General features: G+C 41.4%; 1 protein-coding gene across 4 annotated transcripts in view; it reads left to right on the top strand.

The window, feature by feature from the left end:
* The first annotated feature begins 536 nt into the window (after window positions 1-536).
* RALGPS2 (Ral GEF with PH domain and SH3 binding motif 2) overlaps window positions 537-17,458 on the top strand; it is a 163,372-nt gene continuing 146,450 nt past the window's right edge. Inside the window, exon 1 of one of the 4 annotated variants that reach the window (XM_045811292.2) lies at window positions 537-839. The gene's annotated coding sequence lies outside the window, so the exon portion shown is untranslated. Of the gene's footprint in view, window positions 864-17,458 lie in introns of all 4 variants that reach the window. The other 3 variants (XM_045811289.2, XM_045811290.2, XM_045811291.2) reach the window with 3 other exon arrangements.

The raw sequence follows: 17,458 nt of genomic DNA, 5'->3' as shown, positions 1-17,458 counted from the left end.
CCGGGGATGCCAGATTTCTGTCATTTGCTTATTAAGCCAAGGGCAGTCCCCTGCATAACACTTACAAAGGCCTGCTTCTAACATTTCCCGAAGCTTTATGTGTGAGAGTATTGATCATCAAAATTTATGGTCCTACGGCAGTGGGTGGCTCTTCACATTTGGAGACCCCTCACTTGCCCGCAGCGACTAATTCTAACTACAACCACCGCTGACGCGGGCAGAATATTTCATCTGGGGGCCAAGTGTTTCCAGACTTTGTTCTTCGGCTTTAACGATGAAGTGCCAGCGCTGAAAGCGACAGACACCAGGGTGGATTTCGCCATGGTGGGCCGCGTGCGGGGAGGAGGTGGCCGGCTGCGGCGGGTGCCCCACCTGTCGGCCCTCCAACCCTTCCCCGCCCCTTCGTTGGGCGGGTAGCGGCCCCTCCCTCCCGCGAGCGCGGGGCCGAGGGGCTGCGGCAAGCGGCGCGCGCCGCGGACACCGGTCCCCCGCGGCAGTTGGGCTTGTGGGGCAGAAGAGCTGCTGGCTCGGCGCGCGCGGCGAAGACCCCGCCAGTCGCGGCGCTGGGGGCACGCGCGAACGCGCTCGTTTAGGGCGCGCGCGCGCGGCTCCGCCCCGCCCTCCCTGCGCGCGCCCGCCAGGTCCGCTCTCCTCCCCCACCCCCCGGCGCGGACGGGGTGGATCCAGCTCACTACCCTCCCCCGAGCGGCGGCGGCGGCGGGTGCTGAATGAGAGACGCCGACTGCTCGGGTCGCCGGGCGCTAGCCTAGGCGGCGGCGGCGAAGCCTCAAGCCGGCGTCGTCTTCCCATCCTTCGAGGCCACGGCCGCGGCTGCACAGGTCGGTGCTCTGGCCGCGGGCCCGGTGAGGAGCCTCGGCGGGCGGTGCGGGGGAGGGAAGGTGGGTGCGCTGCGCCCCCCGGGCGGCGCGGAGCCGCAGCGGCGGCGGCGCGGGGAATGGCGGCGGCTCCGGCGCTGCGGTGTGGATCTCCTGGCGGCGGGCCCCAGGGCTGCTCGCCCTCGGCACGGAGAGGGGGCTGCGGGGCTCGGGCTGAGGGAGGAGGGCGCTGGGGGCCGGGGGCCGCGCCTCCCTCGGCGCCTCGCTCTCGGAGGCTGGAGGCGGCCGTGCGGTCCCCGCTCCCGGTCTCTGTGCCGAGGCCGGAGGCGCGGAGGCTCCCCTGAGGCCGCCTCGCTCTCCCTCCTGGGTGGCGGAAGCCCCTGGCGTCGGCCCGCGCTGCCCTGGCCCCGGCTGCGCCTCAGCCCCCCTTCAGGTGAGCGAGAGTCCAGACCGCCGCGCTGGGACCGCGGAGCCGGGCCACACCCCCTCCCCTGGCCCTGGCGCTGCGCCCCCGAAGCCGGCAGCCGAGGCGGCTGCCCGCGAACCCGCGCCCGCGGTCAGGGTGACCTGTTGCGGAGCGGCCCGCAGCCCGGGTCGCCAGTCAGCCCGGGACCCGGAGAGGCTGGCCTCGGGCCGGGCGCGCGACGGGGCGCGGGGCCGGGGGCGCGGCCGGAGGTCGGGTTGCTGTACGGCTAGGAGCGGGCGTACGGGAAAAGGAGAGATTCCGGACGGATCTGATCAAACACTTGCAAAGCCGGGATATCTGTCTGCAAATGTCCGGAATTCCATTGCAGTATCGGATTAGATAGGCTCATAAACACCGTGCTTTGGAGGTGATTTGGCAGAAACCCCAGGCAAGTGCGAGGAGCTAATATCTGGAAAATAGCCTTAAACCTGTGCGGAGCTAAATTATCCTCCCACCTGCCCCCCTCGGAGCTCTTTTCCTGTAGCTGTGTGTTGTGTAGAAGCAGGCCAGTTTCAGTATACGTGGGCGTGTTTGGGAAGAAGCTGCGAGCTGATAGGAGGTACCTTAGTACAAATGTTAATTTGTTTGAACTGGGAGGGGTAAGGGAGGAGGAAGAAAGGGCACTGATGTTAACTGGAGGAGGGGCAATCGAAACACTAAATTTCTGTTTAAGGGAGTGCTGAAAAGAAGTATCTAATACCCGGTGTTTAAGACCGTGAAGTAGGAAACACTTGCAGCAGTTAATGGTGTTTTATCTTTTATGTGCCCTGGATTCCGCCGCCCCCCCCCGCCCCGCCCCAACGCTGTAGTTACAGAGAGCCTTGTTTTCGTACCGGTGTTTATGAATTGATTTTGTTGTATTTTTGTATTCCCCGTCAAATCGACTCTTGTTTAAGTCTCTTTGAAGATGGCCATCAGAATCTTGGGAAACTTTTCGATCCATGCACGTATATTATTGCACTCACAGATCATAGCTTGCTAGCCATAAAGCCTGTTCCACCCAGATAATTATGCTTGTGCAAGTTGGGTAGAATTATAATGTATATTACTGTACTGTTACTGCTGAACATCTTACTGTAGACTTTAGAATTATGAAGGAACTTATCCAAACAGTATTATTTTAAAGATAACTTCTCTAATTAAAGCTTTGTGAGTATAAAGTTTATCATCTAGCTTAAAAATTTTGGAAAATAATGTCTTACTAGCTTGAAAATCAAATATAAGTATATTAGATGCCTTCTTGAGTAAATTATTTCAGTGTAATTAATTTATTCTAAACTTGGTTTATTTTCTGTTTTTAAAATTCAGTATAATAATTTTGAAATAGTAAGATCTACCTTTTTTCCCATTTTATTTCACCTTTAATTAAGGAATTTGCCTTACAAAATATTCTGTGTGGGACTCTGGAAAAACTGTTCACTATTGCAACAGAACTTTAAAGATAGTGTTTGGTTGATCAAGATTGCAGCATGCTTTTTCTGATATATGTGTATATTTTGATATCAGAAAGAACACACCAAAATTTTAGAATATAACTAAAAAACTGGCTTTGTGAATCTTTTACTTTGTATGTTACACACCAGTAATAGAGTTGTGTTTTCAAACACCCAGTATGTGTCTTTTTCAGTTTATTATGTCATTACAGTTGAGACTGTGGTGGTTTGTACTGAGTGATGGATATATAAGCGAAAATGTTCTCTTGCAACTTAAAACACTTAAGCTTTAGTCTAGAAGCCCAGTTCGCTCACTCCCTCATTCATTAATTCCACACATGTTTATTGAGTACATATTTGGTGCCAGTTACGTGTTGTATTGTGGATACAACAGAGAAAAAGACAAGTCTGTGCTCTGATGGAGTTTAAAGACTAAGTGGGCAAGTAGTCTACTACTCGTCAGATAATGCTGTTTAATGTTAGTTTAAAAGTTTAAGAAGTAAAAACTCCTATGATGAGTTTTGGTTAAGGATATTGTTTGTGTTTTTCCTTCTAAGAATAGTGGGAATTATTACTAAGTGAACAAAAGCATTAAGACAGTTGTTTAAAAAATATGATGTTTATATACATTGGGTATCTGGTTCCCAAGTATAACCAAAAATAAACATTCTACCTGAAGTCAGATGATGCACAGTTTACATGTGGTTAAACAACTTTAGTCTCTTGGTTTGTATAGTTAAATATTTGCTAAAAATATTCTCTCTCTCAGCACTTATTTGTTTATAAGGGAGTCTTTTTTTTTTTTTTTTTTTTAAGTCTGAGTCTTTAAAAACATCATCTTTTCTTGGGGTGCCCGGGTGGCTTAGTCAGTTGAGCATCTGCCTTCAGCTCAGGTCCTGGGATGGAGTGCTGCTGCCAGCTCCCTGCTGGGTGGAGAGCCTCCTTCTCCCTCTGCCTGCCGCTCTGCTGCTTGTGCTCTCTCTGACAAATAAATAAATAAAATCTTTTTTAAAAAAATCATCTTTTCTTTTGGTGGCTGTGTGAGTGGACCGGTGTCCCACTGTTCTTCCATTGAATCTGAAAGCCATTATTGCTATCAGAAAATTTTGGAAGTGACAGTTTTCTTTTTTGTTTAAAATATCACTGTTGGCGTAGTTCTTTGCAGATCACAAAGCTTTTTAATATATGTTATTGACACTTAAATATATGGGTACTTCTCTTTGGCAGGACTGCTAACTTTGTTTTTTTTTAAAGATTTAGGAGACAGAAAGAGAGAGAGAGAGCGCATGCGCAGAAGTACAGGAGCGCGCGCGCGCGCGCGGGCGCGCGCGCACACACACGCACACGCACACGCACACGCACACGCACACACAAGCAGGGGGAGGGGCAGAGGGAGGAGGGAGAGTCCCCAAGCAGACTCCCGCCAAGTAGAGTCCTGGTGGGGCTCGTCCCCGACCCGGAGATCATGACCCCAACCAAAATGCAGAATTGGATGCTTAACTGACTGAACCACCCAGGCGCCCCTAGGACTGCTAACTTCGTGGCATTATTATCTCTATTTTAGATGTGGAAGCACAACGCCAGTAAGCAAGCAGTGAACCCAAACCCGAGTTGTCGCTGTTCCTGTACGGCAGTGCTCCATCTTGGGAGTAGAGCTCGGCGGGGAAAGCGTCAACATCTAGTGCTACAGTTCAGTGTGCAGTAGTTACCCGTCTGCTTTTCCAGAAATTTCTAAGTAACTTCTAAACTTTAAACCCAACTCTTAATTGAAATATGGTTAGTTGAATTTACTTTCTTTTTGTGGGTTAAACTTTAAAAACCTGAAATCTAAAAGTATCACTGTACAGGATTTCTTCTCCTTTGGTGCTCCCGCGGTTCTTGGTCTCACGGCTTAGAAGAATGAAGAGGTAGACCAGAGGAAGAGTGGGGGGCAGCAGAGTTTATGGAGCGATAGTAAAGTTTATTGACTGGTAGTACAAAGCTCCCGAAGAGGGAGGGGACCCAAGAGGGTTGCCGATTTGGCGTTTAGATCTAGGGTTTTTTTGTTTTTTTGAGTGTGGGGGGGGGGGGGAGAGAGAGATATCACGAACAGGGGGAGGGGTAGAGGGAGAAAACGACTCTCCAAGGAGCAGGGAGCCCGATATGGGACTCCATACGGGACTCCATGCAGAACTTGATCCCACAAGTCTGGGATCGTGACCTGAGCCAAAAGGCAGATGCTTAACCGACTGAGCCACCCAGGCTCCTCTAGATCTAGGGGGTTTTATGGGGCTGTTGGTGGTTTGTTTTAATCTGATTAACCCTCCATGTGCCTGTCATCCAGTTTAGGTTTTTGTCATCTACCTACCAGTGGGAGAGGGTGGTGGGCTCCTTGTAAAATCCTTTTAAGGGTGATTTCCGGGGGTTCTCCCCTGCCTGCCTTTCTTCTATCATTCATTATCACTTTTTCTGCTATATAAAAAGATATAGTTTTGATGTACTTTTAATTTTATAAGTGTTTTGAGAATAAGATGTATTAAAATCAGTGCTATTTTTTGAATATGAGGTTTTATTGTATAACAACCATGTTTGGAATAAAATTATCCCTTCAATCTTAATACTACATTTTTTTGTTACCCAGTTTTCAGTGAAAAGATAATTTAAAGAGGTTGAGACTGTACCTCAGCCTGAGTGAGGTTCCTTGGAGAGGAAAATGAATGTTTCGCATTTCCCTATAAATAGTTTCTTTAAATGCATCTTATTGCCAGTGGTTTAGGGTTCCACCTTAGTGAGAGAATGAAGATTGGATGTGATAAATTTTGGTAACTTGGAATTAATCTGGAATCTTTCTTGACTAATGTGTTAAGCTTTTGATTTAGGAAAACTTTCAACTACATAGTTGAAATATAAATATCTACATATTCTATGAAAAGAAAAAAGTTTGAGTATAAATTTATGCAGTAACTTTAATAAGTAATGGCTGGCTGTGGACATAGGAAGAGTATCAATAGCAGTGCTCTGTGACTTAAGTTGAGGGTGCCTAGCGATTCATGTGCCACTACTGAGAACTTGTGGTACAGGCTCTTGAATGATATGTTGGAGTGTGAGAGGCTTAAAATGAAGCTCTCACCTTGAACTTAATTGATACCCTTCTGTAATCTCACTTTCATGATGTTTTCTTAAAACACACTTTCATTTTTAGGTTGATTTCCTTTTTGCTGATTCTTGGAAGGAGCCCTTTTCTGAAAACCCTACTTAAATAGCATCCTTATCACACTCTACCCTTACCTTAATTTTTCTTCACAACACTAATTAATCTGACATGATAGCATACATTAATTTGTTTATTATTTTCTTCCCTCTGGATGTAAGCTTCCTGAGGGCGATGACTTAGTTTTCTTCACTGTTGTATTCCTAGCACCTAGAAAAGTACCTAGCACGTAGTCAATACCTAGGTAATATTTGTGGGGTGAGTGAATTAATTGACCTTAAATGACACAAAAACCATTATTTTTGTTTTGTTTTAAAACAAACACATTAATTTTGACTTTAAATAATACAGCTGTGCAGTTGTATATAGAGGACTTAGAATGAAAAACACCATCCCTGCCTCATCTTGGTGTAACTTTTCGTCCTATGTTCTCTCAGAGCAGCCATTTCTGATATTTCAGCTGTTTCTTCTGAGATTTACTCCCATATTTTAAAATACTATTCGTTTTTCAACTTTAGATATTACCTCCTGGCTTCCTCCTGTGGAGGATGAGTCTGTGCTTCAGGATTCCTAGGCCACCTTGAACGTCCTCTTCTTTCATCTCCCAGTGTTAGCATGCTTTTGGTTAAAGCAGTGTTCATTTTTCACATTATTATGACCTTGTAATATGTTCACCTTTGAACTTTGCAGTGTGCTATGATTATATTTCTTGGAGTTAAAATTTCTTCTTTTAAAATTTTTGCTTAGTTTCCTATTTGTCTCTAATTTTTTTTTTTTTAGAAGCTGTCCCAGTATGTTCAAGCATATCAGATCATTGTTCAGTTTTTTAAAAATTGGGAAAAAACCCTAGGTCTCTCTGAGCTTTGGCTCAAATCTGCACTGTGGCTCTCCACTTCTGCCTCCCAGGTTTAGCCTGTGATTTGCCTTCAGGATTCTGAGAGTTCTCTTTGTCTTTTGTTTGTGTCAGAGCCTGTGGCCTCTGGAGCTATGCCTTCCTCTTTCTCCTTTTATACCTCTGTTTTGGTGAAATATATCCCTCTGTAACTTTCAAGAGAGAGAATGTATGAGGAGGTGAAAATTTTAAGATGTTCATATTGCTGAAAATAGCTTGCTTCCATGCTAGTACCTGGTTAATAATTTGGCTGGTCTGGGTATAGAATTCCAAGGTAGAATAATTTTCCCTCAAGATTTAAGGGATTGCAATATAATTTTCTAGTTTCAAGTAGTTGTTCGAGAGTCTTATGCCATTGAGTCTTCATTCTTTGTAGGTGACCTCTCCCTGTTAAGATCCCTTTTTTTTTTTGGTCATGAGTATTTATCTGATACGTCCCTGATGTTGTGTCTTGTGTTGATCTTACTTTATTTCTTGTGCATGGAACTTAATGGGCCCTTGCAACCAGCTGTGCCCATATTAAATGAGAGGAGAGATGATCTACAGGGGTCACCGAAATTTTTTTCAAAGGTCTAGATAGTAGGTATTTTAGGCTTTGTGGGCAAAACAGTCTCTCTGACTACTACTCAGCTTTACTTTTATAGCGTGAAAGCACCCATAGATAGCACGGCATGGTTTGCTGACTCCTGACCTATGTGCACAGGTGGAAGGATTAGCCTTTGCCTTAATAGGAGTAGGGAAGAGTTTATAGAAACAGGAGAGAAGATGGATTACAGTTGACCCTTGAACCCTTGAACAACCCTTGAACAACACAGGGGTTGGGGCGCCAACTTCTGTGCCATCAAAAATTCATATGTGACCTTTGACTTCCCCAAAACTTTAACTACTAATAGCCTACTGTTGACAGGAAGCCTTAGACTGATAATATAAACAGCCAATTAACACATATTTTGTATATTGATATGAATTATATACGCAGTCTTACAATAAAGTGTGCTACACAAAAGAAAATGTTACAAAGAAAATTATAAGGAAGAGAAAATACATTTACAGTACTGTACTGTATTTATTGAAAAAAAAAAATCCACATATAAGTGGACCCGCGCAGTCAACCTTGTGTTGTTCAAGGGTCAGCTGTGTATAGACACAGACATGATGGTCGTGGCTTGGGGAAGTTTTCAGCTAAGGTTTTCTGTTTGCTTTAGTGTATGGGAAGCAAGGTTGAGAATAAGGAAGAATAGGAGTGTGTATTAGGGGTTTGAGAAGAGGGAAAAATACATGATGTAGTCCTCTATCGAAAAGGGAACAGAACAGAATGGGGAAATACAGTGTGATTGCCGGGCAGCAGTGAGGGCTCACTTGAATGTCATGTTCCTGACTTTTAATGGGAATACCTCTAAGATCTCTTCATGAAGTATGATATCGTACTATAGGTTTTTTTTATTTAGATAGGGTTATTTTATTAATTTCATTAGAAATATTTTCATATGTAATATATACATATATGTATATATATTTTAATGCATACAAAACTTAGCCTATATAATGCTTATATCTAGAGAAATGCCAGAAGAAAGTACTACAGTTTTTTCCCCAAGTGCAGATTTTTATTTAAGAATCATTCATTTATCTGTTAATTTAAAAAAAGTCTTGAGGGGGCACCTGGGTGGCTCAGTGGGTTAAGTGTCTGCCTTTGGCTCAGGTCCTGGGATCGAGCCCACTCAGCGGGGAGTCTGCTTCACCCTCTCTCTCTGCTGCTCCCCCTGCTTGTGCTTTCTCTCGCTCTCTCTCCTGCTCTGTCAAAGAAATAAAAAAAAAGTCTTGGAGCAGGGCGCTTGGGTGGCACAGTTGGTTGAGCCTCCGACTCTTGGTTTTGGCTCAGGTCATGATCTTAGGGTCGTGGGATAGAGCCCTGTGTGAGGCTCCGTGCTCAGCAAGGAGTCTGCTTCAGATTCTCTCTCTCTCTCAAGTAAATAAATAAATCTTAGAAGATGCTCCACGACGGGGCGCCTGGGTGGCTCAGTCGGTTTAGTGTCTGCCTTCCACTGGGGTCATGATCCCAGGACCTTGGGATCGAGCCCGCCTTGGGTTCCCTGCTCAGCGAGGAGTCAGCTTCTCCCTACGTCCCTCCCCCTCTGTCTCTCACTTTCTCTCAAATAAATAAATAAAATCTTAAAAAAAAAAAAAGAAAGAAAATGCTCTGTGACTTTTTTTCTTTTTTTTATGTGCAGGAATAGTTCTTGGTTCTGGGGGTACAGCTATAAACAAAAAGATAAAAAGTTTGCCTTCATACACATTTATATTTTAACCAACTAACATATAATACAACTAAAATATACACACCAAGAACAAGTAAGGCACATTTATAATGTGATGTGTTGTGAAAGAATTTCCCCATTAATTAACACACCCATCACCTCACATTTACCTTTTTTTGTGTGTGTGAGAACATTTAAGTTCTATTATACAGTACACTGTTATCAGTTATCATTACCATGTTATTCATTAGATCCTCAGATCTTATTCATCTTATAATTGAAAGTTTGTACCCTTTACCAGCATCTCCCTATTTCCTCTACTTTACTATAAGTTTTTGATGGATAACTGTAAAAGATTAAGAAATACCTTCTAGTCTTGGTTTTGCAAGAATTTATTTTTTACTGATTTAAAGAAGTATTGAATTTTATGAAGTGCTTTTCCTGTATTGGTAGAGATGATCATGTGTATTTTCTTCATTAATCTGCTAAAAGGATGTATTAAATAATAATACATTAATTATCTCCTGTTTTCATTATTGGGTCCAATCATACTTAGTTGTGTTGCATTTGTCTCTCCTCACACTGCTGAACTTGGTTTGCCGTTGTCTTAGAGTTTTTTAAAATCCACATTTATCAGTAAATTTATTAGAGATTTCTATGTATGTATTTTGGCTTCGAAGTTAGCTGGCTTCATAAAATGAGTTGTGGAGCTTTCCTTTTTTTATTCCCTGAAATAGTTTTGTAACAGAGATTATGCGCTTCTTGAAGGGGCTATAGATACAGTATGAAAGGTGAAAAATAAAGTTTCTAGAGAAAACATGGAAGAATACCCTTTGGTAGGCAAAGATTATTTTTTACACAGGACACAATAAGTGCTAACCAGGTAAGACTGATAAATTGTCCTTCATTAAATAAGAACTGTTCATCAAAGGATACTATTAAGACAGCAAATAGGCAAGGCACTGGTAAAAGTGAAGACTTGTATCTAGAGTATATAAAAAATACATGTCAAAACAAAACAATAAAAACACCAGGAACCCATTTTTGAAACAAATGGGTTCCTGGGCAAAAGACTGGAACAGGCATTTACAAAGTGAGTTGTGCAGATGGCTAGGGTGAAAAGGTACTCACAAATAATTTTTAGAGAACTACAAATTATCATGTGATACCACTGTATACGCATCAGAATGGTGTTAATGAAAAAGTCTGAAACTGTAAATGTTGACAAGAATGTAGAACATTTGGAACTCTCAGATATATCAGGTAGGTTTGAAAATTGGTAAAATCACTGTTGAAAATTCTTTGGTATCATCTGCTAACCCTCTGCACATGTATGCCCTATGATCCAGTGATTTCATTTGTTTTAGACTCAATAGATATCAGTATATATGCAGATCACAAGACTCCTTTTTTGAAGAAAATATGGGATAGATTTTCATGACCTTGGAACAGGCAAAGAATTCTTAGATATGATACCAAAAGCAGGAGCAACAAAACAAAAATAAGATAAATTGAATTTCATCAAAGTTTTAAATTTATGCTTCAGAGGACACCGTCAAGAAAGTAGAAAGACAACCCACAGAATGGGAGAAGATATTTGCAAATCATATATCTGATAAAAGACTTGCATTCAGAATATATAAAGAACTCTTAACTCATTAATAAAAAGACAACCTAATTTTAAAATAGAGGATCTGGGTGTGCCTGGGTGGCACAGTCGTTAAGTGTCCGACTCTTGGTTTTGGCTCAGGTCTTGATCTTGGTGTCGTGAGATCAAGCCCTGTGTTGGGCTTCACACTTGGCACAGAGTCTGAGATTCGCTCTCCCTCTCCTTCTACCCCACCCGCTTGTGTGCCCTCTCTTTCTCTCTCTCTCAAATCTTTAAAAAAAAAGGGGGGGATCTGAATTGACATTTTTAAAAGATATGCAATAAGGGGCGCCTGGGTGGCTCAGTCGTTAAGCGTCTGCCTTCGGCTCAGGGAGTGATCCCGGAGTCCTGGGATTGAGCCCCACGTCAGGCTCCTCTGCTGGGAGCCTGCTTCTTCCTCTCCCACTCCCCCTGCTTGTGTTCCCTCTCTCGCTGTCTCTCTCTGTCAAAAAAAAAAAAAAAAAAAAAAAGGTATGCAATAAGCACCTGGAAAGATGCTTGATATTATTAGCTTTCAGGGAAATGAAACAAAAACCACAATGAGAGACCGCTTCACACCACTAGAATGACTAGAATCAAAAATCAGATAATAACAGGGGCGCCTGGGTGGCTCAGTCAGTTAAACATCTGCCTTCGGCTCACATCATGATCCCAGGGTTCTGGGATCTAGCCCTGCGTCGGGTTCTCTGCTCAGCAGGAGCCTGCTTCTTCCTCTCCCGCCACTGCCCCTGCTTGTACTCTCTCTCTCTCTCTCTGTCAAATAAGTAAATAAAATCTTTATAAAAAAAAGTTAGATAATAACAAATGTAGGCAAGGATGTTAAGAAATTGGAACCCTCATACACTGATAGGAGTGTAAAATTGATATAGCCACTTTGGGTGACAGCATGACAGTTCTTCATATTATTTAACGTAGAATTATCATATAACCAGCAATTTCTCTCCTAGGGATATACCCAAGAGAAATGAAAACATGTCCCTGAAAAAAATGTACATGAATGTTTAAAGCAGCATTACTCATTATAGGCAGGAAGTAGAAATAACCCAAATGTCTATAAACCAACAAATGAATAAACAGGATGTGAAATGTCCATACAGTGGATTAGCATTAAGTCATTAACACTGCAACATCAGTGAACCTTGAAAGTATTACGCTAGGTGAAAGAACCAGGCAGAAAATGCCACAGGTAATATTCCATTAATACGAAATGTCCGTAACGGATAAATCTGTAGAGCAATAGATTAGTGGTTGCTTAGGGCTGGCGGGGGGTGGCGGTGGGAGCTAAAGGACATGGAGTCTCTTTCTGAGGTGATGAAAATGGTCTAAAATTGAGTGGTAATGGTTGTACATACCATTGAATTGTATACTTTATTTTTTAAAGTTTTAATTCCAGTATTGTTAACATAAAGTGTCCTGTTAGTTTCAGGTGTTCAGTATAGTGATTCAGCAGTTCTGTACATTAGTCAGTGCTCAAGATGATGAGTGTGCTCTTAATCTCCTGAGTTACACACTTTAAATAGGTGAATTGTGTGGTATGTGAATTACAGCTTAATAAAGCTGTTAAAAAAATAAAGCATGGCAAAAATAATCAGTGATGTGAGGACATTGCCATCATATTTAATTGAGAAAAGCAGGATGCAGAGGAATATATAAAGTATCTTTTTGTAAAACAACAAAAACCTAACGTATGTGAATTTGAGTGCGCGCGTGTGTGTGAGTGTGAGTGATCTAGGTGATCTAGTAAGGGTGGAAAAATGCACGCTAGATATAAAGGTTTCTTACTAGTTGGGCTAAGGTAAGGAGGAGAGGGAGAGAAAAAGGGAAAAAATAACTGAAAGGAAAAGGGATTGATTTAGAAAAAAACAGCATATGTAACGTAATCTCAGCTGTGTAAAACATAAATCTTAAAATGAAAATGGTAGTTGTATATGTGGTGAGATATCAGATTTTTTTCTTATATTTTTCTAGGTTGCCTGATCCTTTTTATTTTATTAATAGAAATGTCTAAAACTAAATTAGGAGATAGTGCAAATAAGTTACAAAACCTGACAAAACAGAGCAGCTTTTTTTCTTGATTCCCAAGGAGACACAATCCAAATGTCCATGAACAGCAAAATGGACGAATAATAGTACTATGCTTTACACTGGAATAGTACACATCAGTGAAAAAGAAGGAACGGTTCTTCCTAGGAAGTATGGGTAAATATCACAAAATGTTGAGCAAAAGAAGGCAGACACAGAGTACATACTGTATGATTCTTTTATTTTGAAGTTCAGAAACAGGTCAAACGCAACTGTGTTGATAAAGTCAGGGTAGAGTTTAGGGGTTGGGACTAGAGGAACAAGACTTAAAGTTCTGTCTGTTCATATGATTGGTGGTTACGTGGGTGGCTACATAGTTGAACGTATACTTTACATAAGTGCACATTTTAGTATTTTAAAACTCAATAAAGAAGTAAAATCAAACCAGAAAAGATTTTATAAATCTGGTGCTCATATAAAAAGCCTTTGTATATTTATCAATTATACTTCAATTAAACATAAATAAATAGAAAAAATGTAAAAATTAAAACAAGGGGAAAAAATAGTCTTTGTATAATTCCAGGAATACTTACATGACTTTCAAAGACATTTTCTCAATACCATTATATTTAATGGTTGCATACTATCACATTGTGTGCATGTATAATAATTTATTTAGGCAATCTCTTGATGGATATGTAGGTTGTTTCTAACTTTTATACATTGTAAACAGTGACAGTTAACATCTTTTTAAAATAAGTCTTCCTGTACTTTTCTGATCATTTCCTTAATGAATTCCTAAAAGAAGGGTTGCTTGTTTGGCAGTTAGCTACATTTGCATTCTTGCCCATGGTGTCTGAGTGTTTATGTATGCTACCACTGATTTGGTGTAAGCTTTATTTTGTTATTATTTTTTTAATGTTTTTTTATTATATTATGTTAGTCACCATACAGTACATCCCTGGTTTCTGATGTAAAGTTCAATGATTCATTAGTTGCGTATAACACCCAGTGCACCATGCAATACGTGCCCTCCTTACTACCCATCACCAGTCTAACCCATTCCCCCACCCCACTCCCCTCTGAAGCCCTGTTTGTTTCTCATAGTCCATAGTCTCTCATGCTTCATTCCACCTTCTGATTACCCCCCCTTTCTTTATCCCTTTCTTCCCCTACCGATCTTCCTAGTTCTTATGTTCCATAGATGAGGGAAATCATATGATAATTGTCTTTCTCTACTTGACTTACTTCACTTAGCATTATCTCCTCCAGTGCCGTCCATTTTGCAGCAAATGTTGAGAACTCGTTCTTTCTGATAGCTGAGTAATATTCCATTGTATATAGGGACCACAACTTCTTAATCCAGTCATCTGTTGAAGGGCATCTTGGTTCCTTCCACGATTTAGCTACTGTGGACAATGCTGCTATGAACATTGGGGTGCATATGGCCCTTCTCTTCACTACGTCTGTCTCTTTGGGGTAAACACCCAGTAGTGCAATGGCTGGGTCATAGGGTAGCTCAATTTTTAACTTTTTAAGGGACCTCCACACTGTTTTCCAGAGTGGCTGTACCAACTTGCATTCCCACCAGCAATGTAGGAGGGATCCCCTTTCTTCACATCCTCTCCAGCAATTGTTGTTTCTTGCCTTGTCAATTTTTGCCATTCTAACTGGTGTAAGGTGGTATCTCAGTGTGGTTTTGATTTGAATTTCCCTGATGGCTAATGATTTTGAACATTTTTTCATGTGTCTGTTAGCCATTTGTATGTCTTCATTGGAAAAGTGTCTGTTCATATCTTCTGCCCATTTTATGATTTATTTGTTTCTCGCGTATTGAGTTTGAGAAGTTCTTTGTAGATCTTGGATACCAGTCTTTTATCTGTAGCATCATTTGCAAATATCTTCTCCCATTCTGTGGGCTGCCTCTTAGTTTTTTTGACTGTTTCCTTGGCTGTGCAGAAGCTTTTTATCTTGATGAAGTCCCATAAGTTCATTTTATCTTTTGTTTCTCTTGCCTTTGGAGAAGTGTCATGAAAAAGGTTGCTTTGGCCGATGTCGTAGAGGTTGCTGCCTATGTTCTCCTCTAGGATTTTGATGGATTCCTGTCTCACATCGAGGTCTTTCATCCATTTGGAGTTTATCTTTGTGTATGGTGTGAGATAGTGGTCAAGTTTCATTCTTTTGCATGTAGTTGTCCAATTTTCCCAGCACCATTTATTGAAGAGACTGTCTTTTTTCCACCGGATGTTTTTTCTTGCTTTATCAAAGATTAGTTGCCCAAAGAGCCGAGGGTCCATTTCTGGGTTCTCTATTCTGTTCCATTGGTCTATGTGTCTGTTTTTGTGCCAGTACCATGCTGTCTTTGTGATCACAGCTTTGTAGTACAGCTCGAAATCCGGCATTGTGATGCCCCCAGCTTTGTTTTTCCTTTTCAACAGTTCCTTGGCGATTCGGGGCCTTTTCTGGTTCCACACAAATTTAAGGACTATTTGTTCCAGTTCTTTGAAAAATGTCATTGGTATTTTGATCGGGATAGCATTGAAAGTGTAGATTGCTCTGGGTAGCATGGACATTTTAACCATGTTAATTCTTCCGATCCATGAGCATGGAATATTTTTCCATCTTTTTGTGTCTTCCTCAATGTCTTTCAAGAGTGATTTATAGTTTCTAGAATATAGATCCTTTACGTCTCTGGTTAAGTTAATTCCAAGGTAACGTATGGTTTTTGGTGCTATTGTAAATGGGATGGATTCCCTAACTTCTCTTTCTTCAGTCTCCTTATTCGTGTATAGAAATGCAACTGATTTCTGAGCATTGATTTTGTATCCCGCCACGTTACTGAATTGCTCTATAACTTCTAATAGTTTGGGCGTGGATTCTTTTGGGTTCTCCATATACAGTATCATGTCATCTGCGAAGAGAGACATTTTGACTTCTTTTTTGCCGATTTGGATACCTTTTATCTCTTTTTGTTGTCTGATTGCTGTTGCAATCTGTTGCTGTTGCTGTCTATGTTGAATAATAGCGGCGAGAGTGGGCATCCTTGTCGTGTTCCTGATCTTAAGGGAAAGGCTTCCAACTTTTCTCTATTGAGAATGATATTTGCTGTAGGCTTTTCTTAGATGGTTTTTATGAGATTGAGGAATGTACCCTCTATCCCTACACTCTGAAGGGTTTTAATCAGGAAAGGATGCTGTATTTTGTCAAATGCTTTTCTGCATCAATTGAGAGGATCATATGATTCCTGAGTCTTTTCTTGTTGATATGATGTATCACGCTGATCAATTTGCAAATGTTGAACCACGCTTACATCCCAGGGATGAATCCCACTTGGTCATGATGGATAATCCTTTTAATGTACTGTTGGATTCTATTAGCCAGGATCTTGCTGAGGATTTTGGCGTCCATATTCATTAGGGAAATCGGTCTGTAATTCTCCTTTTTGATGGGGTCTTTGCCTGGTTTGGGGGTAAAGGTAATATTGACCTCATAGAATGAGTTTGGTAGCTTTCCTTCTGTTTCTATTTTTTGAAATAGCTTTAGGAGAATAGATATTAGTTCTTCTTTGAATGTTTGGTAGAATTCCCCAGGAAAACCGCCCGGGCCTGGAGTTTTGTTATTTGGAAGGTTGTTTATCACTGACTCAATCTCTTCATAATTAATTGGCCTGTTTAAGAAATCAATTTCTTCCTGTTTCAGTCTTGGTAGTTTATAGGTTTCCAGGAAGGCCTCCATCTCTTCCAGATTGCTTAATTTATTGGCATATAGCTGTTGATAAAAGTTTCTAATAATCCTTCCAATTTCATTGGTGTTGGTTGTGACCTCTCCTTTTTCATTCATAATTTTATTAATTTGGGTCCTTTCTCTATTCTTTTGGATAAGTCTTGCCAGCGGTCTGTCAGTTTTATTGATTCTCTCAACGAACCAGCTTCTAGTTCTGTTGATCTGCTCTACTGTACTCCTGGTTTCTAACTCATTGATTTCTGCTCTAAATTTGGTCAACTGCTTCCTCGTGCGTGGATTAGGCCTGTTGCTGTTCCACCTTCTTGAGGTGAGAATATAAAAACTGCATTTTAGATTTTTCTATTCTTTTGAGTGAGGCTTGGATGGCTATGTATTTCCCCCTTAGGACTGCCTTTGCAGTATCCCATAGGTTTTGGACCATTGTGTTTTCATTCTCGTTAGTCTCCATAAATTGTTAAAATTGATTTTTGATTTCCTGGTTTATCGAGTCATTCCTGAGCAGGATGGTTCTTAGTCTCCAAGTGTTTGAGTTCCTTCCAAATTTTTCCTTGTGGTTGAGTTCCAATTTCAGAGCGTTGTGGTCTGAGAACATGCAGGGAATAATTTCAGTCTTTTGTTATCGGTTGAGACCTGTTTTGTGACCCAGAACATGGTCTATTCTTGAGAATGTTCCATGGGCATTAGAATAGAATGAGTATTCTTTTGTTCTGGGGTGTAGTGTTCTATATATATCTATGATGTCCAACTCGTCGAGTATGGCATTTCAAGCTCTTGTTTCTTTGCTGATTTCTTGCTTAGGTGATCTGTCTATTGCTGATAGTGGAGTGTTGAGGTCTCCTACTATTAGTGTATTTTTATCTATATGTCTCTTTATTGTGGTTAAGAGTTGGCTTGTGTATCTTGCTGCTCCCCTGTTGGGGGCATATATATTTATAATTGTCATATCCACTTGTTGTATACATCCTTTAA

This window comes from Ursus americanus, chromosome 2 (genome assembly GCF_024610735.1).
Source record: "Ursus americanus isolate L20-20 chromosome 2, mUrsAme1.1.p, whole genome shotgun sequence".
In the NCBI taxonomy this organism is placed as follows: domain Eukaryota; kingdom Metazoa; phylum Chordata; class Mammalia; order Carnivora; family Ursidae; genus Ursus; species Ursus americanus.
Note: the sequence above shows the minus strand (reverse complement) of the source record. Positions and strands in the feature narration are given on the sequence as shown.